Source organism: Bombina bombina, chromosome 11 (genome assembly GCF_027579735.1).
Source record: "Bombina bombina isolate aBomBom1 chromosome 11, aBomBom1.pri, whole genome shotgun sequence".
Classification (NCBI taxonomy): domain Eukaryota; kingdom Metazoa; phylum Chordata; class Amphibia; order Anura; family Bombinatoridae; genus Bombina; species Bombina bombina.
In genome coordinates this window covers 88,829,416-88,852,385 of record NC_069509.1, presented here as the reverse complement: position 1 = coordinate 88,852,385, position 22,970 = coordinate 88,829,416, and the positions used below count along the sequence as shown (strand labels likewise).

General features: G+C 38.2%; 1 long non-coding RNA gene across 1 annotated transcript in view; it reads right to left on the bottom strand.

The window, feature by feature from the left end:
• The window catches only part of LOC128642525 (uncharacterized), a 184,431-nt gene extending 165,692 nt beyond the window's left edge, over nt 1-18,739 (bottom strand). Inside the window, exon 1 of the long non-coding RNA XR_008399670.1 lies at nt 18,728-18,739. This is a non-coding gene — a long non-coding RNA (uncharacterized LOC128642525). The remainder of the gene's footprint in view (nt 1-18,727) is intronic.
• Between the last annotated feature and the right edge of the window lie 4,231 nt (nt 18,740-22,970).

The window sequence follows — 22,970 nt, the reverse complement described above, 5'->3', positions numbered from 1 at the left end:
CACATAAACAGTAAGGGTGTTGAATGAGTAGTAAATGCTGTCACCACTGAAGATAAAATAATAAGGTGATAATGTCTCTAATGTGGCTGTAAAAACAGATTTCAAAACCTATATAGAACCCCTTGGAAGAACACTCTAAACCGTCTGCAGCAGGTCAGAGTATGGTTTCCAGCGGGGAAAAAAGTCTGCCGTGTGAATAGCAAAGAACAGTGTTCTAATCACTATGATTTGTCCTGGGGTCAGGAGCTGTAGGAGACGCCGGTACACACTGTAAGTACAAGTGGGGAAACAGTACTGCCACACCTGGAGAGCCTTACGCGTTTCGAAGTGTCAGGTACTTCTTCGTCAGAGGCAATGTGGAGTACTGTGTAGTCGGCTACTATTTACAAGCGGTCCAGGTAGGCGTGTACCCCCACGTGTCTGTGTGACGTCATACGTTGTGCGTCTACGCTAGCCAATGGTGAGTAGTGTATCTCCGTTGTTAGGGGCAACTGGTAAGCTAAAACGTTACTTGTCAGCACCGGTCATTGATAGATATATGGAATCTTATGCCAAAAAACAGCTGTGGAAAGTAGTCCCAGTTCCGGGATAAATGCTACGAATATTTACATAGATATGTCAAAATCGGCATCGGATTTACCCCTGGGAAAATCTCTACATCAGTAAACAGTAAACAATACTAGTTATATCGGAGTGGGAAGTGCCAAAAAAGATCAGTTGGGTAAGTTATCATCGTGGGTTAAACAAAAAGAAATAAAAAGAAATAAAAATAATAATAATAAAGACAGATGCCAAATTGTCGTGTCTCTCTGCTCTACTGTTAACGATTACTCTAATGCAGTGATTTGTTAAGTTAGTGAGAGGAGCAATCTAAAAGGGGCACCAGAGGTACTTGAAAAAATATATAAGAGAATCCGAGGCGCCCACTAGACAATGAAAATGATATGTGCAACTGCCTCGAATGGGGCAAATAGACTGTTTGGCGGAAGGGAGCCAGCGTCATGTTATTTGGAACTAGTAGGAGTTAGGACAGGGAGTGGTAAATAACTGTTATATACCCTAATGCGCTAGGAAATTTACTAATATTCCCTATTTGGACTTATGCTAGGAATATATACATAAGTGATGTACATAGATCATATACACCGTTATCACAGAACGTTTACATAAAAGAGGGGGAGTGGGGAAAATTATACATTGACCGTATTAACCCATTCTTATTGGGACCAAAGTAGATTTAAGTGTTGTCGTTATATTCAGTTGTATATGTCGAAAAGCCCCTGTTTGTGGATGCTAGCAGGTGGCCTGACAGGGTAATATCCTATGTGTCATGTCTGATACTTCCTGAAGTGGTGGTTCTGGGTGTTTGTGCAGAAAGAATCTATCATTACTATGTATCATATAAATCCTGTACACTGACTAGTAAGGGAATATATAAATCATGTTGTTATCTCCCTTAATTTATCCCTTTATTTTAAAAATATTTGACTGTGATATTTGAATAAGGAAGGAGAACTAATTTTCGAAAAAGCCTTTTATAATCATAAAAAGGCTACCAAATCAATATCTTCATTCAGGCCCATGGGTGCCATTGTTCCCATGAAATGGATCCAGTAAGACTCACGTTGTCTGAGTCTCTGGAACCTGTCCCCTCCTCTTGGTGGGATTATTACATTTTCCAAAATTGTGCCTTTTAGAAGTTTGGGATCCTGATGATGGGCCCATTTAAAGTGTCTAGAGAGACTATGATCTTTGTATCCATCTTCAATGTTATTTAAATGTTCGAGCAGTCTGGTTTTGTATGCCCTCTTAGTGCGCCCTATGTATTGCAAACCACAGGGACATTCCAACAGATATACAACATAAGTGGTTTTACAGTTGGTAAGTTTGTTCACAGTGCAATATTTGTCCGTAAAGGTTTTGGATTGTATCGTTTTTGTTGGTTTTTTGGAATCATACGCATGTTCGCAGGCTTTACAATTAAGCCTGTTACATTTGAAAAAGCCTTTGCTTTTGTCCCTCAACCAATTTTCTCTTGTGTTATTTTTGATTTGGCTTGGTGCCAATAATTGCTTGAAATTTTGGTTTTTTCTAAAGATGATTTTGGGGGTCACCCCTATTGCATTTTTCAAAAGGGGGTCCTGTTGTAGGATAGGCCAATATTTCTTGAGAATCTTTTTAATCTCTGGTGCTGCTTCATTGTAGGTGGTAATCATCGCAGTTTTAGAGGTGTTCTGTGTAGTTTTTTCTTTTTCTTTCCCCTTGAGGAGTGTATTTCTGTCTAAATTTTTGACCTTTTTTTGTGAGTTCTCGACTAAATGTCTTGGGTATTTTTTCTGTAGAAATTTTTGTTTTAGAATATTTGCTTCTTTGTTATAATCGCTGATTTTGGTACAGTTTCTCCTAACCCGTTGGAACTGTCCATACGGTATATTATTGATCCATGGTCTATAATGGGCACTATCAGCTCTCAAATACCCATTACAGTCGGTGCTTTTTGTAAAAAGTTTGGTCATGATAGTTTCCCCTTCATTGAAGAGTATTAGATCCAGAAATTCAATATTTGTGGAGGATATTTTTGAAGTGAATTGGAGGTTGAAAGAGTTATTGTTGATGTAGTGAATAAACTCTTGACAAAGATTATCATTGCCATTCCAAATCACTATAATATCGTCTATGTAACGTCCCCACCAAATTATGTTTTTACTGTAGGGGTTGTTGGTATGGATATACATGGATTCCCATTCCCCCATGTACAGATTTGCGTAACTGGGGGCCATAATGGTCCCCATAGCCGTCCCACTGATTTGGAGGAAGTAGTTTCCGTCAAACAAAAAATAATTTTTCTCCAAAACGAACCTGATACAGTCCAGGAGAAACGTTTGATGATTTTCTGAAAGTTGTGTCTTTTTGATTACTTTAGATAGAGTTTGTATTCCCAATTCATGTGGGATACATGTATATAGAGAGGACACGTCTAGTGCCATCCATTTATAGGTGTCTTTCCAATCTAATTGACTGACTTTGGTGATCAGGTCTGTTGAGTCTCTGATGTATGAGGGTAGTTCTGGTACCAATGGTTTCAAGAAGCAATCTACGTACTCTGATAGTCGAGCCGTGAGTGAGTCAATACCCGATACAATGGGTCGCCCTGGAGGGTTTTGTTGATCCTTGTGTATTTTGGGTAGGTGATAAAATATTGCTTTTCTTGGATGCAAATGAGTAAGATATTACTAAATTACGCCTAGATTTAGAGTTCTGCGTTAGCTGTCAAAACCAGCGTTAAGGGCTCCTAACGCTGGTTTTTACTGCCTGCTGGTATTTAAAGTCAGTCAGGAAAGGGTATAACGCTCACTTTCCAGCCGCAACTTTTCCATACCGCAGATCCCCTTGCGTCAATTGCGTATCCTATCTTTTCAATGGGATCTTCCTAACACCGGTATTTAGAGTCTTGGCTGAAGTGAGCGTTAGAACTCTAACAACAAAACTCCAGCCGCAGAAAAAAGTCAGGAGTTAAGAGCTTTATGGGCTAACGCCGGTTTATAAAGCTCTTAACTACTGTGCTCTAAAGTACACTAACACCCATAAACTACCTATGTACCCCTAAACCGAGGTCCCCCCACATCGCCGCCACGCTAATACATTTTTTAACCCCTAATCTGCCGACCGGACACCGCCGCCACCTACATAATATTTATTAACCCCTAATCTGCCCCCCCAACGTTGCCGCTACCTACCTACACTTATTAACCCCTAATCTGCCGACCGGACCTTACCGCCACTATAATAAATGTAGTAACCCCTAAACCGTCTCACTCCCGCCTCGCAAACCCTATAATAAATTTTATTAACCCCTAATCTGCCCTCACTAACATCACCGACACCTAACTTCAAGTATTAACCCCTAATCTGCCTACCGGACCTCACCACTACTATAATAAATGTATTAACCCCTAAAGCTAAGTCTAACCCTAACCCTAACACCCCCCTAAATTAAATATAATTTAAATCTAATGAAAAAAAATATTTCTTATTAAATAAATTAATCCTATTTAAAACTAAACACTTACCTGTAAAATAAACCCTAATATAGCAACAATATAACGCATAATTATATTGTAGCTATTTTAGGATTTATATTTATTTTACAGGCAACTTTGTATTTATTTTAACTAGGTACAATAGCTATTAAATAGTTAATAACTATTTAATAGCTAACTAGTTAAAATAATTACAAAATTACCTGTAAAATAAATCCTAACCTAAGTTACAATTAAACCTAACACTACACTATCAATAAATTAATTAAATAAACTACCTACAATTACCTACAATTAAATCAACTAAACTAAATTACAAAAAAAACAAACACTAAATTACAAAAACAAACACTAAATTACAAAAAATAACAAAAGATTACAAGAATTTTAAACTAATTACACCTACTCTAAGCCCCCTAAAAAAATAACAAAGCCCCCCAAAATAAAAAAATGCCCTACCCTATTCTAAAATAAAAAGTTAACAGCTCTCTTACCTTACCAGCCCTTAAAAGGGCCTTTTGCGGGGCATGCCCCAAAGAAATCAGCTCTTTTGCCTGAAAAAAAAACATACAATACCGCCCCCCAACATTACAACCCACCACCCACATACCCCTAATCTAACCCACCCAAACCCCCCTTAAAAAACCTAACACTAAGCCCCTGAAGATCTCCCTACCTTGTATTCACCCAGCCGGGTATCACCGATCCGTCCAGAAGAGGGTCCGAAGTCTTCATCCTATCCGGCAAGAAGAGGTCCAGAAGAGGGTCCGAAGTCTTCATCCTATCCGGCAAGAAGAGGTCCAGAAGAGGGTCCAAAGTCTTTATCCAGGCGGCATCTTCTATCTTCTTCCATCCGGAGCAGCGGAGCGGGTCCATCTTGAAGCAGCCGACGCGGAGCCATCCTTCCTCACCGACGGACTAACGACGAATGAAGGTTCCTTTAAATGACGTCATCCAAGATGGCGTCCCTCGAATTCCGATTGGGTGATAGGATTCTATCAGCCAATCGGAATTAAGGTAGGAAAAATCTGATTGGCTGATTGATTCAGCCAATCAGATTCAAGTTCAATCGGATTGGCTGATCCAATCAGCCAATCAGATTGAGCTCGCATTCTATTGATATGATCGGATTGAACTTGAATCAGATTTTTCCTACCTTAATTCCGATTGGCTGATAGAATCCTATCAGCCAATCGGAATTCGAGGGACGCCATCTTGGATGATGTCATTTAAAGGAACCTTCATTCGTCGTTAGTCCGTCGGTGAGGAAGGATGGCTCCGCGTCGGCTGCTTCAAGATGGACCCGCTCTGCTCCGGATGGAAGAAGATAGAAGATGCCGCCTGGATGAAGACTTTGGTCCCTCTTCTGGACCTCTTCTTGCCGGATAGGATGAAGACTTCGGACCCTCTTCTGGACGGATCGGTGATACCCGGCTGGGTGAATACAAGGTAGGGAGATCTTCAGGGGCTTAGTGTTAGGTTTTTTAAGGGGGGTTTGGGTGGGTTAGAGTAGGGGTATGTGGGTGGTGGGTTGTAATGTTGGGGGGTATTGTATGTTTTTTTTCAGGCAAAAGAGCTGATTTCTTTGGGGCATGCCCCACAAAAGGCCCTTTTAAGGGCTGGTAAGGTAATAGAGCTGTTAACATTTTATTTTAGAATAGGGTAGGGCATTTTTTTATTTTGGGGGACTTTGTTATTTTTTTAGGGGGCTTAGAGTAGGTGTAATTAGTTTAAAATTCTTGTAATCTTTTGTTATTTTTTATTAATTTAGTGTTTGTTTGTTTTTGTAATTTAGTGGGGTTTTTTTTTTTAATTTAGTTTTGTTGATTTAATTGTAGGTAATTGTAGGTAGTTTATTTAATTAATTTATTGATAGTGTAGTGTTAGGTTTAATTGTAACTTAGGTTAGGATTTATTTTACAGGTAATTTTGCAATTATTTTAACTAGGTAGCTATTAAATAGTTATTAACTATTTAATAGCTATTGTACCTAGTTAAAATAAATACAAAGTTGCCTGCAAAATAAATATAAATCCTAAAATAGCTACAATATAATTATTCGTTATATTGTAGCTATATTAGGGTTTATTTTACAGGAAAGTGTTTAGTTTTAAATAGGATTAATTTATTTAATAAGAAATAATTTTTTCGTTAGATTTAAATTATATTTAACTTAGGGGGGTGTTAGGGTTAGACTTAGCTTTAGGGGTTAATACATTTATTAGAGTAGCGGCGAGGTCCGGTCGGCAGATTAGGGGTTAATAAGTTTAGGTAAGGTAGCAGCGACGTTGGGAGGGCAGAATAGGGGTTAATAAATATAATGTAGGTGTCGGCGACGTTGGGGGCAGCAGATTAGGGGTTCATAGGGATAATGTAGGTTGTGGCGGTGTCCGGAGCGGAAGATTAGGGGTTATTAATAAAATGCAGGGGTCAGCGATAGTGGGGGCGGCAGATTAGGGGTTAATAAGTGTAAGGTTAGGGTTACATGTTAGGATGTTAGGTGCAGATTTAGAAAGTGTTTCCCCATAGGAAACAATTGGGCTGCGTTAGGAGCTGAACGCTGCTTTTTTGCAGGTGTTAGGTTTTTTTCAGCTCAAACTGCCCCATTGTTTCCTATGGGGGAATCGTGCACGAGCACGTTTTTCAAGCTGGCCGCTACCGTAAGCAACGCTGGTATTGAGAGTTGAAGTGGCGGTAAATTATGCTCTACGCTCCCTTTTTGGAGCCTAATGCAGCCCTTCAGAGAACTCTAAATACCAGCGTTATTTAAAAGGTGCGGGGGGAAAAAAACACGCGTAGCTAACGCACCCCTTTGGCCGCAAAACTCTAAATCTAGCCGTTAGTCTTTTTGTTACTATACAGCTTCTACCACATAGGTAACACATTGTAATCTAAAGAATTGTCAATTTTCATATAATTTCTGGTCTCTGCAGTCACTACCCTGAAAGAGAATTCACATAAGACTATGGGCCAGATTTAAAAAGCAGTGGAAATACTTGTGCAGTGTTAAATGCCGACAGCATATTTAGCAATGTCGGGCAGACATGATTGGCTACAGTGAATTATGTACGGCCGGCATATAATAATTCTACCCCTATATCAGGATGGTACTTTCTTCTACAAGTTTGCAAAAGTCATTTTCATTTGCAAGTTGTGTGAAAAAGAACAGCTGTTGGAATTCTCTTATAATTACTGTGCTGAAGTAACACTATAAATAACAAGCAGTGACGGTTTTATATTTTGAATCATATTTGATAATGAAGGTTAAAAAAAAAGGAATGAACATCAAATCAGACTCTTGGCTCTGCAACTCCATTTTAGACAATGATCCACATCAGATTATATTTTAAGACCCCTGACCTGCAAGCCCCTCTTCCAGGCAAATATCTGATCTCACATCTCATATCCCTGAGTTCCTCTGTCACCTAATTACCTTTTTAATGTCACCGGGGCTTATAAAGTTGTTATATGTAGCTATGCACCAACAGCTGTGGATGAAGACGGAAAATCAGATCACACTCCTGGCACTAAATCTACACTTTCAGGCAATAATTCACATCAATTTATAGGAAACTTGGTCTAGAAGTCCCTTTCACAGACAAATACCCACATTAGACCTCAAATCCCACACTGGTCCTGAAGCCCATCTATCAGCCAAATACTCACATCAGACCTCAGATCTGGTCCTAAAGCCCCTCTGTCAGCCAATTACCCGTATCAGACCTCAGATCAGGTCCTATAGCCCCTCTGTCGGCCAAATACCCACATCAGACCTCAGATCTGGTCCTGAAGTCCCTCTGTCCGCAAAATACCCACATCAGACCTCAGATCTGATCCTGAAGCCCACTGTCAGCCAAATACCCACATCAGACCTCAGATCTGGTCCTGAAGCCCCTCTGTCTGCCAAATACTCACATCAGACCTGGTCCTGAAGCCCCTCTGTCAGCCAAATACCCACATCAGACCTCAGATCTGGTCCTGAAGCCCACTGTCAGCTAAATAACCACATCAGACTTCAGATCTGGTCCTGAAGCCCCTCTGTCGGCCAAATACTCACATCAGACCTCAGATCTGTTCCTGAAGCCCCCCTGTCAGACAAATACCAACATCAGACCTCAGACCTGGTCCTGAAACACCTCTGTTAGCAAAATTCCCACATAAGACCTCATATATGATCCTGAAGACCCTCTGTCAGCTAAATACCCACATCAGACCTCAGATCTGGTCCTGAAGCCCCTCTGTCAGCCAAATACCCATATCAGACCTCATATCTGGTCCTGAAGCCCATCTGTCAGATAAATTCCCACATCAGACCTCAAATCTGGTCCTGAAGCCCATCTATCAGACAGTTTCCAACATTAGACCTTAGATCTGGTCCTGAAGCCCACTGTCAGCCAAATACCCACATCAGACCTCAGATCTGGTCCTGAAGCCCCTCTGTCTGCCAAATACTCACATCAGACCTGGTCCTGAAGCCCCTCTGTCAGCCAAATACCCACATCAGACCTCATATCTGGTCCTGAAGCCCATCTGTCAGATAAATTCCCACATCAGACCTCAGATCTGGTCCTGAAGCCCATCTGTCAGACAAATTCCCACATCAGACCTCAGATCTGGTCCTGAAGCTCCTCTGTCAGTGAAATACCCACATCAGACCTCAGATCTGGTCCTGAAGCCCCTCTGTCAGCAAAATACCCACATCAGACCTCAGATCTGGTCCTGAAGCCCACTGTCAGCTAAATAACCACATCAGACTTCAGATCTGGTCCTGAAGCCCCTCTGTCGGCCAAATACTCACATCAGACCTCAGATCTGTTCCTGAAGCCCCCCTGTCAGACAAATACCAACATCAGACCTCAGACCTGGTCCTGAAACACCTCTGTTAGCAAAATTCCCACATAAGACCTCATATATGATCCTGAAGACCCTCTGTCAGCTAAATACCCACATCAGACCTCAGATCTGGTCCTGAAGCCCCTCTGTCAGCCAAATACCCATATCAGACCTCATATCTGGTCCTGAAGCCCATCTGTCAGATAAATTCCCACATCAGACCTCAAATCTGGTCCTGAAGCCCATCTATCAGACAGTTTCCAACATTAGACCTTAGATCTGGTCCTGAAGCCCATCTGTCAGACAAATTCCCACATCAGACCTCAGATCTGGCCCTGAAGCTCCTCTGTCAGTGAAATACCCACATCAGACCTCAGATCTGGTCCTGAAGCCCCTCTGTCAGACAAATTCCCACATCAGACCTCAGATCTGGTCCTGAAGCCCATCTGTCAGACAAATTCCAACATCAGACTTTAGATCTGGTCCTGAAGCCCATCTGTCAGAAAACTTCCCACATCAAACCTCAGATCTGGTCTTGAAGCTCCTCTGTCAGTGAAATACCCACATCAGACCTCAGATCTGGTCCTGAAGCCCCTCTGTCAGCCAAATACCCACATCAGACCTGAGATCTGATCCTAACGCCCCTCTGTCGACCAAATACCCACATCAGACCTCAGATCTGGTCCTGAAGCCCATCTGTCGGCCAAATACCCACATCAGACCTCAGATAAGACCCTCTGGCAACTACATACAGACATCAGACCTCATGTCTCAGCCCCCTGTCAGCTACTTACCTTAGAGTCACCTAGGATATTAAGGATACAGTCTGATGTTTTTAGTTCTACTGTACAATACCAAGCACTATTATCCCTCAGCGCAGCACTCTGACTGCTGATAGAAATCACTACAAGTGCTACAGACCGTACTAGGGCCATAAGGCTGCTAACCCTGAATTAGAAGATCTGATAGAAATCACTACAAGCGCTACAGATGGCACTAGGGCCACAAGGCTGCTAACCCTGAATTAGAAGATCTGATAGAAATCACTACAAGTGCTACAGACGGTACTAGGGCCATAAGGCTGCTAACCCTGAATTAGAAGATCTAATAGAAATCACTACAAGTGCTACAGATGGTACTAGGGCCATAAGGCTGCTAACCCTGAATTAGAAGATCTAATAGAAATCACTACAAGTGCTACAGATGGTACTAGGGCCATAAGGCTGCTAACCCTGAATTAGAAGATCTGATAGAAATCACTACAAGTGCTACAGATGGTACTAGGGCCATAATGCTGTTAACCCTGAATTAGAAGATCTGATAGAAATCACTACAAGTGCTACAGATGGTACTAGGGCCATAAGGCTGCTAACCCTGAATTAGAAGATCTGATAGAAATCACTACAAGTGCTACAGATGGTACTAGGGCTATAAGGCTGCTAACCCTGAATTAGAAGATCTGATAGAAATCACTACAAGTACTACAGATGGTAATAGGGCTATAAGGCTGCTAACCCTGAATTAGAAGATCTGATAGAAATCACTACAAGTACTACATACGGTACTAGGGCTATAAGGCTGCTAACTAACTATGAATTTACTTTCTATTAGACATTTAGAGCCACTGATGTGTCTGACAGAGTACCTGATGATAAATGGGATGGGGGAATTGCATAGCTAGTAAAGATGTTCTATAGAATGCAGTAGTAAATAGTTAGAGATTTATTTTGCAAGTGTGAACAAAGCAAGAGGCAAACATAACCTGTTACAGTAAAATGTGAGATAAATGTAAGAGTTTTACTGTACCTATATATATATTTTTTATATACAGTATATGTGTGTGTGTGAGAGTATATCTGCTCACTATTTACCTGTTAATTGGTGCAGCCATAATAAAGATGTTGTGTCTCTTTATATTTGTACTCTATGAGCTACTGCTTCAGGCCTGAGGAAGAGATGACATTATGTAATGTTAGTCCAATAAAAAGGTATCACTGCATACTGCAATACTCTTGTTATTTTGTTGTTTACTGGACTAATACACCTACTACAATCCTTACTACTCCAAAGAACTCTATAAAATTCTTCACCCAGTTTTACCCTTTGTTACCCATTTACAAGTAAAATCAGCAGTTATTATTATTATCTTTTATATTAGGATAGGACAGTTATGGCTAACCTTGGCATCCCAGATGTTTTAGAAATACATTTACCATGATGCTTAACTAGACAGCAGAGTGCCTAAGCATCATAGGAAATGTAGTTCCAAAACATCTGGGGTGCCATCACTGGAATAGGACATAATGACATAGTATGCAAATTAGTCTGTAGGCAATTAGTTCTAGCAAATAAGAATAATTAATATTCACAAGGATTATGGGATCAATCACAATCCCTTAGAAAAAAAAACAAAACATATCAAATGATTTTTCTAAAACACTCCATAGACTAATGGTGATTTTCTGTAGAAATTCATTAGATCTCTTTCTATAAAGGATTATAATTGACCTCTATATTAGTTATAATTTTCCTTATGTTCGCTAGGAATGTGCATTTGTTTTTTCGTTCCATAACAAATGCGGAACTAGGCCCTTTCACAAGAATATTTGCGGCTCTAAAAAGAGACAAATGCGGCTTGCGGCAACTACTTCCTCGTTCATTAAAGAACAAAAAAACGTATGCACATACCTAATGGTCACCATGATTATGTACGGTATAAAATGACCATTGTGTTCTATTGGGCACATAGCTACCTCGCTCTTTCTGTTTACAGTTCGCCTTACAAGATATGAGAGTAATTTATAATGAACAGAGAAAAAAGTTTGTATTTTGTATCATTCTGATAATTTATGTGATTCATGTAATAATACTTTTTTAATCTCTCTAGACCTTTCAAGTCTCATTATCCCTACAATGTGCTCTTTAGTGAAACATTAGAAACAGCGGCCTAGATTACGAGTTTTGCATTAGAGGCTGTACGGTGCTAACGAGCAGTTTTGTCTCACCGCTCACTTATATGCAGCGCTGGTATTACGATTTTTCAGAAACCCGTTGTTAAAAGACAAGAAGTGAGCGTTGAGCAAACTTTTGCTCATTACCGCACTCCAATACCAGCGCTGCTTAAGTCAGCGGTGAGCTGGTCGTACATGCTCGTGCACGATTTCCCCATAGGAATCAACGGGGAGAGCCGGCTGAAAAAAAGCCTAACACCTGCAAAAAAGCAGCGTAAAACTCCTTAACGCAGCCACATTGATTCATATGGGGAAATAAAATTTATGTCTACACCTAACACCCTAACATGAACCCCGAGTCTAAACACCCCTAATCTTACACTTATTAACCCCTAATCTGCTGCCCCCGACATCACCAACACCTACATTATATTATTAACCCCTAATCTGCTGCTCCGGACACCGCCGCCACCTACATTATACTTATGAACCCCTAATCTGCTGCCCCCAACATTGCCGACACCTACAATATATATATTAACCCCTAATCTGCCGCCCCCAACGTCACCGCCACTATATTAAAGATATTAACCCCTAAACCTAAGTCTAACCCTAACCCTAACACCCCCTAACTTAAATATAATTACAATAAATCTAAATAAATATTCCTATCATTAACTAAATTATTCCTATTTAAAACTAAATACTTACCTGTAAAATGAACCCTAAGCTAGCAACAATATAACTAATAGTTACATTGTAGCTATCTTAGGTTTTATTTTTATTTTATAGGCAAGTTTGTATTTATTTTAACTAGGTAGAATAGTTATTAAATAGTTATTAACTATTTAATAACTACCTAGCTAAAATAAATACAAAAGTACCTGTTACAAGTTACAATAACACCTAACACTACACTATAATTAAATAAATTAACTAAATTAAATACAATTACCTAAATTAAATTAAATTAGCTAAAGTACAAAAAAAACACACTAAATTACAGAAAATAATAAACAAATTACAGATATTTAAACTAATTACACCTAATCTAATAGCCCTATTAAAATAAAAAAGCCCCCCCCCCAAAATAAAAAAAACCTAGCCTAAACTAAACTACCAATAGCCCTTAAAAGGGCCTTTTGCAGGGCATTGCCCTAAAGTAATCAGCTCTTTTACCTGTAAAAAAATACAAACAACACCCCCAACAGTAAAACCCACCACCCACACAACCAACCCCCAAAATAAAATACTATCTAAAAAAAACTAAGTTCCCCATTGCCCTGAAAAGGGCATTTGGATGGGCATTGCCCTTAAAAGACCAGTTAGCTCTATTGCAGCCCAAAGTCCATAACCTAAAAATAAAACCCACCCAATACACCCTTAAAAAAACCTAACACTAACCCCCTGAAGATCGACTTACCGGGAGAGTAATAAGCCAATAGGATTGAGCTTGCATTCTATTGGCTGATTGGAACAGCCAATAGAAAGCCAGCTCAATCCTATTGGCTGATTGGATCAGTCAATAGAATGCAAGCTCAATCCTATTGACTGATTGGATCAGCCAATAGGATTGAACTTCAATCCTATTGGCTGATTGCATCAGCCAATAGGATTTTTCTACCTTAATTCCGATTGGCTGATAGAATTCAATCAGCCAACGGAATCTAAGGGACGCCATCTTGGATGACGTCACTTAAAGGTACCTTCATTCAGCTTTAGTCGTCGGATGAAGAGGATGCTCCGCGTCGGATGTCTTGAAGATGGACCCACTCCGCGCCGGATGGATGTAGATAGAAGATGCCATCTGGATGAAGACTTCTGCCCATCTGGAGGACCACTTTGCCCGGCTTGAAGACTTCTCCCGGCTTCGTTGAGGACTTCGGCCTGGCTTGGATAAAGACTTCTCCCGGTAAGTCGATCTTCAGGGGGTTAGTGTTAGGTTTTTTTAAGGGTGTATTGGGTGGGTTTTATTTTTAGGTTAGGAACTTTGGGCTGCAATAGAGCTAACTGCCCTTTTAAGGACAATGCCCATCCAAATGCCCTTTTCAGGGCAATGGGGAGCTTAGTTTTTTTTAGATAGTATTTTATTTGGGGGGTTGGTTGTTTGGGGGGGCTTTTTTCTTTTTATTAATAATTTTTATTGAGGTTAAGATGAAGGCATACAAATGAAAAATCACAATAATTTTTAAACACATTTAAATAACATATTTTTGTGGTAAATACAAGAAATAAACATTAGCAGACATTGTAATTATGTAATAGTGAAATAGCTTGCCTTGGTAAATGCAAACCTCCTTAGACACTCAGAAGGCCACTCTTGGACCTTATAACAGACTAAAACTAATGATGAAGGTTATACTGAACTAAAGGAGGCCACTTTTGGGCCTCAATACAAACCTCATTTTGTTTTTTATTATTTACTTAAATGTATATATGCTGGACAAATTAAACAGCACTTTAGATGCTTGCAAGGATTATGTAAAATTAAAAGAATAAAGAAACTGTGGGGATTAGAAATATAAGAAATAAACCTAAAGTAACTAAAGTCTGGCGGAGCACAGAGAAAACAAACTCACAAATTATAAATCAATGTTAACCACTAAAACAGTATAGAACAGATTAAACCCAGTGATGTGCAGTCACTAGAGGCAGGTGAGGCAGTGCTTCACCTCTCATATGGGCAAAAATATATATATTTTTTGGCTTTAAAAAAAAAATTGTAAATTTTTTCCCCCAGCATTTTTTTTTCTCACAGCTATATGTTGTGCAATGAAGAGGCACAATCAGGTCTGCCCACCATTACACAACATGCTGCGCCATCTACTGGATGCAAGTGGTTAAGATCATTGCATGGCTCATTAACTGCTTATTTGAGGCAGTCCTATTTGGGCTGAACCAATCCAGTGAGAGGCATTAGTAAGTGGAACATAGGGTTGGGGCTGGATGTTAAATCATATAAAACAAAACAAAAACGCAAAAAAACTACTTTCATATATTTTGTTGCTGTCCTGTGAACCTGCTAGCTTTGCTAAAGTGAAAAAGATAGTTCTGTTCTTCCCCTCTAAGTGCAGTGGAATGTGCCACTGTCACTTCCTGAATCCTTACCGAGCAGGAGAGAGGCACAGAGAGCAGTGTTTCACCCACATCTTATTAAAGTAAGATTTTACTGAAAGATTCTGTTAGTGAAAATGATAATTTAATGAATGTGGTTTAGTGTTTTTTACTCTTTTATAGCAGGGTCGTTTTTGTATTTTGTTTACTCAAACTTTACACCCACTAACTTAGCAGCTTGCCTCTGTACTTCACACTAAATTATAGACTAATTTTCTGAACTCTCTGTAGCTCTGCTGTTTTATTACTTTAAAATGCAGTGGTCCCCCCCCTTGTGTGTGTGTGTGTGTGTGTGTGTGTCTCTCTCTCTCTCTCTATCTATCTATCCATCTCTCTCCTTATGTGTTGTTCTCCCCCATGGTCTCTTTCTCTCTCTGTCTCTCTTCCTCCCCCTCTGACTCTCATCCCTTATGTAGTGAAAGAATCTATAAGCATAATTTGCAGCATTAAAGTAAAATGTATGTTTTAAACATATTTTAATGGGCATGGATTTCTAGATCTCATAATCAGAGCAAGCATTGTGTTATCTGGCAAGAGTTTCTGTTACAATCCTTTTAGACTAAAATCAGATGTTTACTAAGTTGACCAGTTTTCCAAGACACCATTTAAAGGGACATGAAACCCATATGAAACCCATATGCAAATTTAAATAACTTTCCAATTTACATCTAATATCTAATTTTCTTTATTCTTTTGATGTCCTTTGTTGAAAATCATATCTAAATATGCTCAGTAGCTGCTGATTGGTGGCTGCACATAGATACCTCATGTGATTGGCTCACCCATGTGCATTGCTATTTCTTCAACAAATGATATCTAAAGAATGAAGGCGTATCCTAGCCACTGCCTCACCATCCTCTGACGTCACTGCACGTCACTGATTAAACCCCTAAATAATATTTATGATCCACCTTTGGACAACTAGGCATGGAGTTTCGCTAGCAGAGGAGGATTGGAGTCTAAATAGTTTTTTTTTTTTTTTTTAAATTTCTCTTTTTTTTTGGGGGGGGGGGGGGGAACAAAGCAATACAATTGCCTACATATTAACCCTCTAACCCATACAAAATTACTATATAGAGAATATAAAGTTGGCATATGCTTAGCATTACTGTTCAATGATGAGTATATTGGATCCCAGTGCCTCAGGGCTTTTTTTTATTTTAATAGGGCTATTAGATTAGGTGTAATTAGTTTAAATATCTGTAATTTATTTATTATTTTCTGTAATTTAATGTTTGTTTTTTTCTACTTTAGCTAATTTTATTTAATTTTTAGGTAATTGTATTTAATTTAGTTAATTTATTTAATTGTAGTGTAGTGTTAGGTGTTATTGTAACTTAGGTTAGGTTTTATTTTACAGGTACTTTTGTATTTATTTTAGCTAGGTAGTTATTAAATAGTTAATAACTATTTAGTAACTATTCTACCTAGTTAAAATAAAAACAAACTTGTCTGTAAAATAAAAATAAACCCTAAGCTAGATACAATGTAACTATTAGTTATATTGTAGCTAGCTTAGGGTTTATTTTATAGGTAGGTATTTAGTTTTAAATATGAATAATTTAGTTAATGATAGGAATATTTATTTAGATTTATTTAAATTATGTTTAAATTAGTGGGTGTTAGGTTTAGGGTTAGACTTAGGTTTAGGGGTTAATAACTTTAATATAGTGGCAGCGACGTTGGGGGCGGCAGATTAAGGGTTAATAAATATAATGTAGGTGTCAGCGATGTTGGGGGTAGCAGATTAGGGGTTCATAAATATAATGTAGGTAGCGGCGATGTTGGGGGCAGCAGATTAGGGGTTCATAAATATAATGTAGGTGGCAGCGGTGTCCGAAGCGGCAGATTAGGGGTTAAAAATTTTATTATAGTGTTTGGGATGCGGGAGGGCCTCGGTTTAGGGGTTAATAGGTAGTTTATGGGTGTTAGTGTACTTTTAAGCACTTTAGTTATGAGTTTTATGTTACGGCATTGTACCATAAAACTCATAACTACTGACTTTTAAATGCGATCTTGACATGGTTGGCTGTACTGCTCACTTTTTGGCCTCCCAGGACTCGTAATACCGGCGCTATGGAAGTCCCATAGAAAAAAGACTTTACAAAGTTTATGTAAGTCGTTTTGCGGTAAGGCCAAAGAAGTGTGCGGTACACCTAAACCTTGTGTTCTTACCTTTAGAATGTTGTTCAATAAAGTGCTCTGACCTTATAAACATGTGACAGTGAATATTGTATTGCAGGTCACTCTATTAGTGAATGGTAGTTTTAATCTGACTTTAACACTTTGTCTATTTTATTACTTTTTTAGATAAATTGAATAAAAATCCCTTCCTTGTGTAATAACCAACAGCCTTTTACTTACCTCTCTAGGTAGAACAGTAGATCACCGAAACCCAGATCTAACAATAGGTTCTCTGTATGGGAATAAAATATTTATCAGTTATGTATTAGAGAATCTATGGTATAGCAGGAACACATTATCATGACTTTTTAAAATAAAGATATGTTTATTTAGTAATGAAAGACAAACACCTCAGTGCTAAATTCACTTCATCTTTAAGGGACATGAAATAAAAATAAACAACTGTGATTCAGATAAAGAATACATTATTAAACAACTTTCCAATTTACTTTTATTATCAATTTTACTTCATTCACTTGGTATCCTTTATTGAAGGAGCAGCAATGCACCACTAGGACCTAGCTGAACACAAGTAAACCAATGACAACAGGGTATGTGCCGCCTCCAATCAGCAGCTGTTACTGAGCCTACTTAGGTATGCTTTTTTAACAAAGGATATCAAAAGAATGAAGCAAATTGGATAACAGAAGTAAATTAGAAAGCTGTTTAAAATTGTATTTTCTGTCCAAATCATGAAAGAAACCTTTTGGATTTGATGTCCCTTTAAATCTAAAGAGGCTGCAGTTAATTTACTAAAAATAATTAGGAACACTCAATTAAAAAATGTAACATTAATTGAAAACATCAATGGAATATCTATACGTAAGTCTAAGAGGGAGGTTGACTATATCAAAGTGATTAACCCCAACCTGGAGTCCCCGAGTGAGGCAGAGCTTCATGGCTTTTTGTGCAAATAAATTATATTAAAAGGATATGAAACCCATATTTTTTCTTTCATGATGCAGATAGAGCATATGATTTTACATTTACATTAAGCCACCAATCAGCAAGCACTACTCAGGTGCTGAACCAAAAAGGGGCCGGCTTCTAAGCTTACATTCCTGCTTTTTCAAATAAAGATACCAAGAGAATGAAGACACATTTATTATAGGAGTAAATTAGAAAGTATCATCAATATCATTTTAACATTATTTTCAAGGTAATAAGTATTATTTTAGAATTTATAAAATATTAAGTCATTAAGAAATGGTAAAATGTTGTATACTTACCAATAGTATCCTCAAATGGATTTACATCCTACAGGAAAAAAAACTACAGTTATAAAATACAATTAAAATGAAACTTTATTGTCATATTATCTCTGATGTGGAATCTTTTTTTTCTTTAAAGGGACACTAAACCCAATTTTTTTAACTTCATGATTCAGATAGTGCATGCAATTTTAAGCAACTTTTTAATTTTTGGGTTCAGTGTCCCTTTAAGATTTCTATTGAGGTGAATATCAAACAGGTGCAAACAATCAGTACATCAGAGTCTACAGGTTTATAAGACAAAATCAAGTTACAGAACGTATAACATTGTGCACAGGCAAATACATAAATCATTATTGTACAATAAAACAACCTATAAAAGTATACGAATGACTCTAAAATAGTGGTAGTAACTTGCCAATCACGTACTATAGATAGACTACTGCAATATGATATAGTTTGCACAAGACAGGGGCTACTTTTGTACCGGATTTCAGTAATAAACTTCTATATGATGGAGGAATAAAAGTCTTTAACTCTCAAGGATCCCTCTTGGGTCCTAAAAAACATTCTTAAAGGGACAGTCAAGTCAAAGTTAAAGTTGCATGATTCAGATAGGGTATGTTGTAACTTTAAACAACTTTCCAATTTACTTTTATCATAAAATGTGCTTTGTTCTCTTGGTATTCTTTGTTGAAGGCTAAATCTAGGTAGGCTAACATGCTAATTTCTAAGCCCTTGAAGGCCGCCTCAGTGTGTTTTGACAGTTTTGACAGCTAGACAGTGCTAGTTCACGTGTGCCATATAGATAACATTGTGCTCACTGTCATGGAATTATTTGAGTCAGCACTGTTAGGCTAAAATTCAAGTCTATCAAAATAACTGAGTTAAAGGGGCAGTCTGCAGAGGTTTAGATACAAGGTAATCGCTGAGGTAAAAAGTATATTAGTATAACCATGTTGGTTATGCAAAACTGGGGAAAGGGTAATAAAGGGATCATCTATCTTTTTAAACAATAAACACTCTGGAATAGACTGTCCCTTTAAGTATCCTACAGCAGGATGTCTAGTAAATCTGGAATAGACTGTCCCTTTAAGTATCCTATAGCAGGATGTCTAGTAAATCTGGACTAGACTGTCCCTTTAAGTATCCTATAGCAGGATGTCTAGTAAATCTGGAGCACTCACTTGTCTAAATAAAACTAATAGAATTCTGTGATCTAACACAAATATCTACTATCATAAAATAATATGTAACAAAAATATTATTTTCTCCCATCAGTCTTTAAGGCACTTGTACTGTACTGCCATCTAGTGGAGAAAACCTGTATAGTCACACAGTAAACTAAATTATTGTAATATTTTATTGTCAGCACTATAGATGTGCATTAAACAACAACTATATTATATATAGGATAACTAAATAACCGTAGAGAAGAAAAATAATACCATATAAGTTAGTCATGAATACAGAATAATGTCACGTTTCCAGAGTAGACTAGTGGCTGAAATACAACCTACAGCCTTAACCTGCATAATGATAGAATTAGGGATGTTACAATTATACACATGTGGTGAGAATAATAATATATCTCAGGTATTATTTGTACATTCTAAATAACATCCTTTTACTGAAATGGGGAAAAATAAATAACCCATAGACTAACAAGTTAACACCCATTCTGAAACATGAATATAGCAATATGTACATACAATTACCATATATCTAAAGCAGAACTTCAGTATATAGGTATATAATAAAGTTGTCATACACACATCAGCTATATGACAATTAAATGAAGGTTTGCTTACAGTTAAATAAAAAAGGTTATTAGCTAAAGAAAACCTAACTGTTGACAGTAACTAAACTACGACAATAGGTCCTATCTATATCTAGGAACTTAACTTCAGAGTCCTCAGAAAAGTTCCAACTATTGAGCAGAAGAAACATATGGTCTAAGTAGGCTGATGTTAAAATAAAAAGGTGCAGACCCTTATAAATAGTATAAACTGTTCTATCCCACACCGGCTCTCCTAAATTCATGACCCATTGTAGCAGCAGAATAAATTCTGACCAAAAAAAAGGACAGTCCCAGTAACTCTCTGGCAACAAAACTCTAACCAAACAGTCGATGTGACATATCCTGGTAATCTGGGGAAAATCTTATGGCTAGATTTAGAATTTTGCGGCCAAAGGGGTGCGTTAGCTACATGTGTTTTTTCCCCCCCGCACCTTTTAAACAACGCTGGTATTGAGAGTTCTCTGAAGGGCTGCGTTAGGCTCCAAAAAGGGAGCGTACAGGCATATTTACCGCCACTTCAACTCTCAATACCAGCGTTGCTTACGGACGCGGCCAGCTTAAAAAACGTGCTCGTGCACGATTCCCCCATAGGAAACAATGGGGCAGTTTGAGCTGGAAAAAACGTAACACCTGCAAAAAAGCAGCGTTCAGCTCCTAACGCAGCCCCATTGTTTCCTATGGGGAAACACTTCCTAAGTCTGCACCTAACACCCTAACATGTACCCTGAGTCTAAACACCCCTAACCTTACACTTATTAACCCCTAATCTGCCGCCCCCGCTATCGCTGACCCCTGCATTTTATTATTAACCCCTAATCTGCCGCTCCGTACACCGCCGCAACATACATTATACCTACGTACCCCTAATCTGCTGCCCCTAACACCGCCGACCCCTATATTATATTTATTAACCCCTAATCTCCCCCCCCCAACGTCGCCGCTACCTACCTACACTTATTAACCCCTAATCTGCCGACCGGACCTCACCGCTACTCTAATAAATGTATTAACCCCTAAAGCTAAGTCTAACCCTAACCCTAACACCCCCCTAAGTTAAATATAATTTAAATCTAACGAAATAAAATAAATCTTATTAAATAAATTATTCCTATTTAAAGCTAAATACTTACCTGTAAAATAAACCCTAATATAGCTACAATATAACTAATAATTATAGTGTAGCTATTTTAGGATTTATGTTTATTTTACAGGCAACTTTGTATTTATTTTAACCAGGTACAATAGCTATTAAATAGTTAATAACTATTTAATAGCTAACTAGTTAAAATAATTACAAAATTACCTGTAAAATAAATCCTAACCTAAGTTACAATTAAACCTAACACTACACTATCAATAAATTAATTAAATAAACTACCTACAATTAAATCAACTAAACTAAATTACAAAAACAAACAAACACTAAATTACAAAAAATAAAAAAAGATTACAAGAATTTTAAACTAATTACACCTACTCTAAGCCCCCTAAAAAAATAACAAAGCCCCCCAAAATAAAAAAAATGCCCTACCCTATTCTAAAATAAAAAGTTAACAGCTCTTTTACCTTACCAGCCCTTAAAAGGGCCCTTTGCGGGGCATGCCCCAAAGAAATAAGCTCTTTTGCCTGAAAAAAAAAACATACAATGCCCCCCTCCCAACATTACAACCCACCACCCACATACCCCTAATTTAACCCAAACCCCCCTTAAAAAACCTAACACTAAGCCCCTGAAGATCTCCCTACCTTATCTTCACCACGCTGGGTATCACCGATCCGTCCAGAAGAGGGTCCGAAATCTTCATCCTATCCGGCAAGAAGAGGTCCAGAAGACAGCCAATAGATCGGAACAGCCAATAGAATGCGAGCTCAATCTGATTGGCTGATTGGATCAGCCAATCGGATTGAACTTGAATCTGATTGACTGATTCAATCAGCCAATCAGATTTTTCCTACCTTAATTCCGATTGGCTGATAGAATCCTATCAGCCAATCGGAATTCGAGGGACGCCATCTTGGATGACGTCCCTTAAAGGAACCTTCATTCGTCGGGAGTCCCAGGAAGAAGAGGATGGATCCGCGTCGGCTGCTTCAAGATGGTCCCGCTCCGCGCTGGATGGATGAAGATAGAAGACGCCGCCTGGATGAAGATGTCTACCGGCTCTTCTTGCCGGATAGGATGAAGACTTCGGAGCCTCTTTTGGACCTCTTCTTGCCGGATAGGATAAAGACTTCGGACCGTCTTCTGGACGGATCGGTGATACCCGGCGTGGTGAAGATAAGGTAGGGAGATCTTCAGGGGCTTAGTGTTCGGTTTTTTAAGGGGGGTTTGGGTTAGATTAGGGGTATGTGGGTGGTGGGTTGTAATGTTGGGGGGGTGTATGCATCTTATATAATAATATGCTTATTTATATTACTCCTTATAACTGAAGAGTAATGTGTGAACATAACATGCTGGCCTTTTTCCATACAAATGTCAATTATATTAAAGACCAAAAATAAAGTTTAAGTTCATGTGAACATCAAAAAATGTAATGCTAATTTCATGTTAATTTATATTTTGCTTCTTTACATGTAAGCATTGTGTGAAATATGCCTCAGTTCATATGACAATTAATTAATGCATCTTTAAATTAAAATCGTGATTAGAGTTCAGTATAATTTATTAACCACACTATGGTACAAGTAATTTCAAGAAAATATAATGCTATTCTAGTTTTAAATAATTTTAGTTGTTAAAAAATAAAATAAAAAAAATTTGAAAACAATATTATAAATAAATGAAGATATAAAAAAAATACATGTTTTCAGCAATGCACCATTTCAAAATTAAATA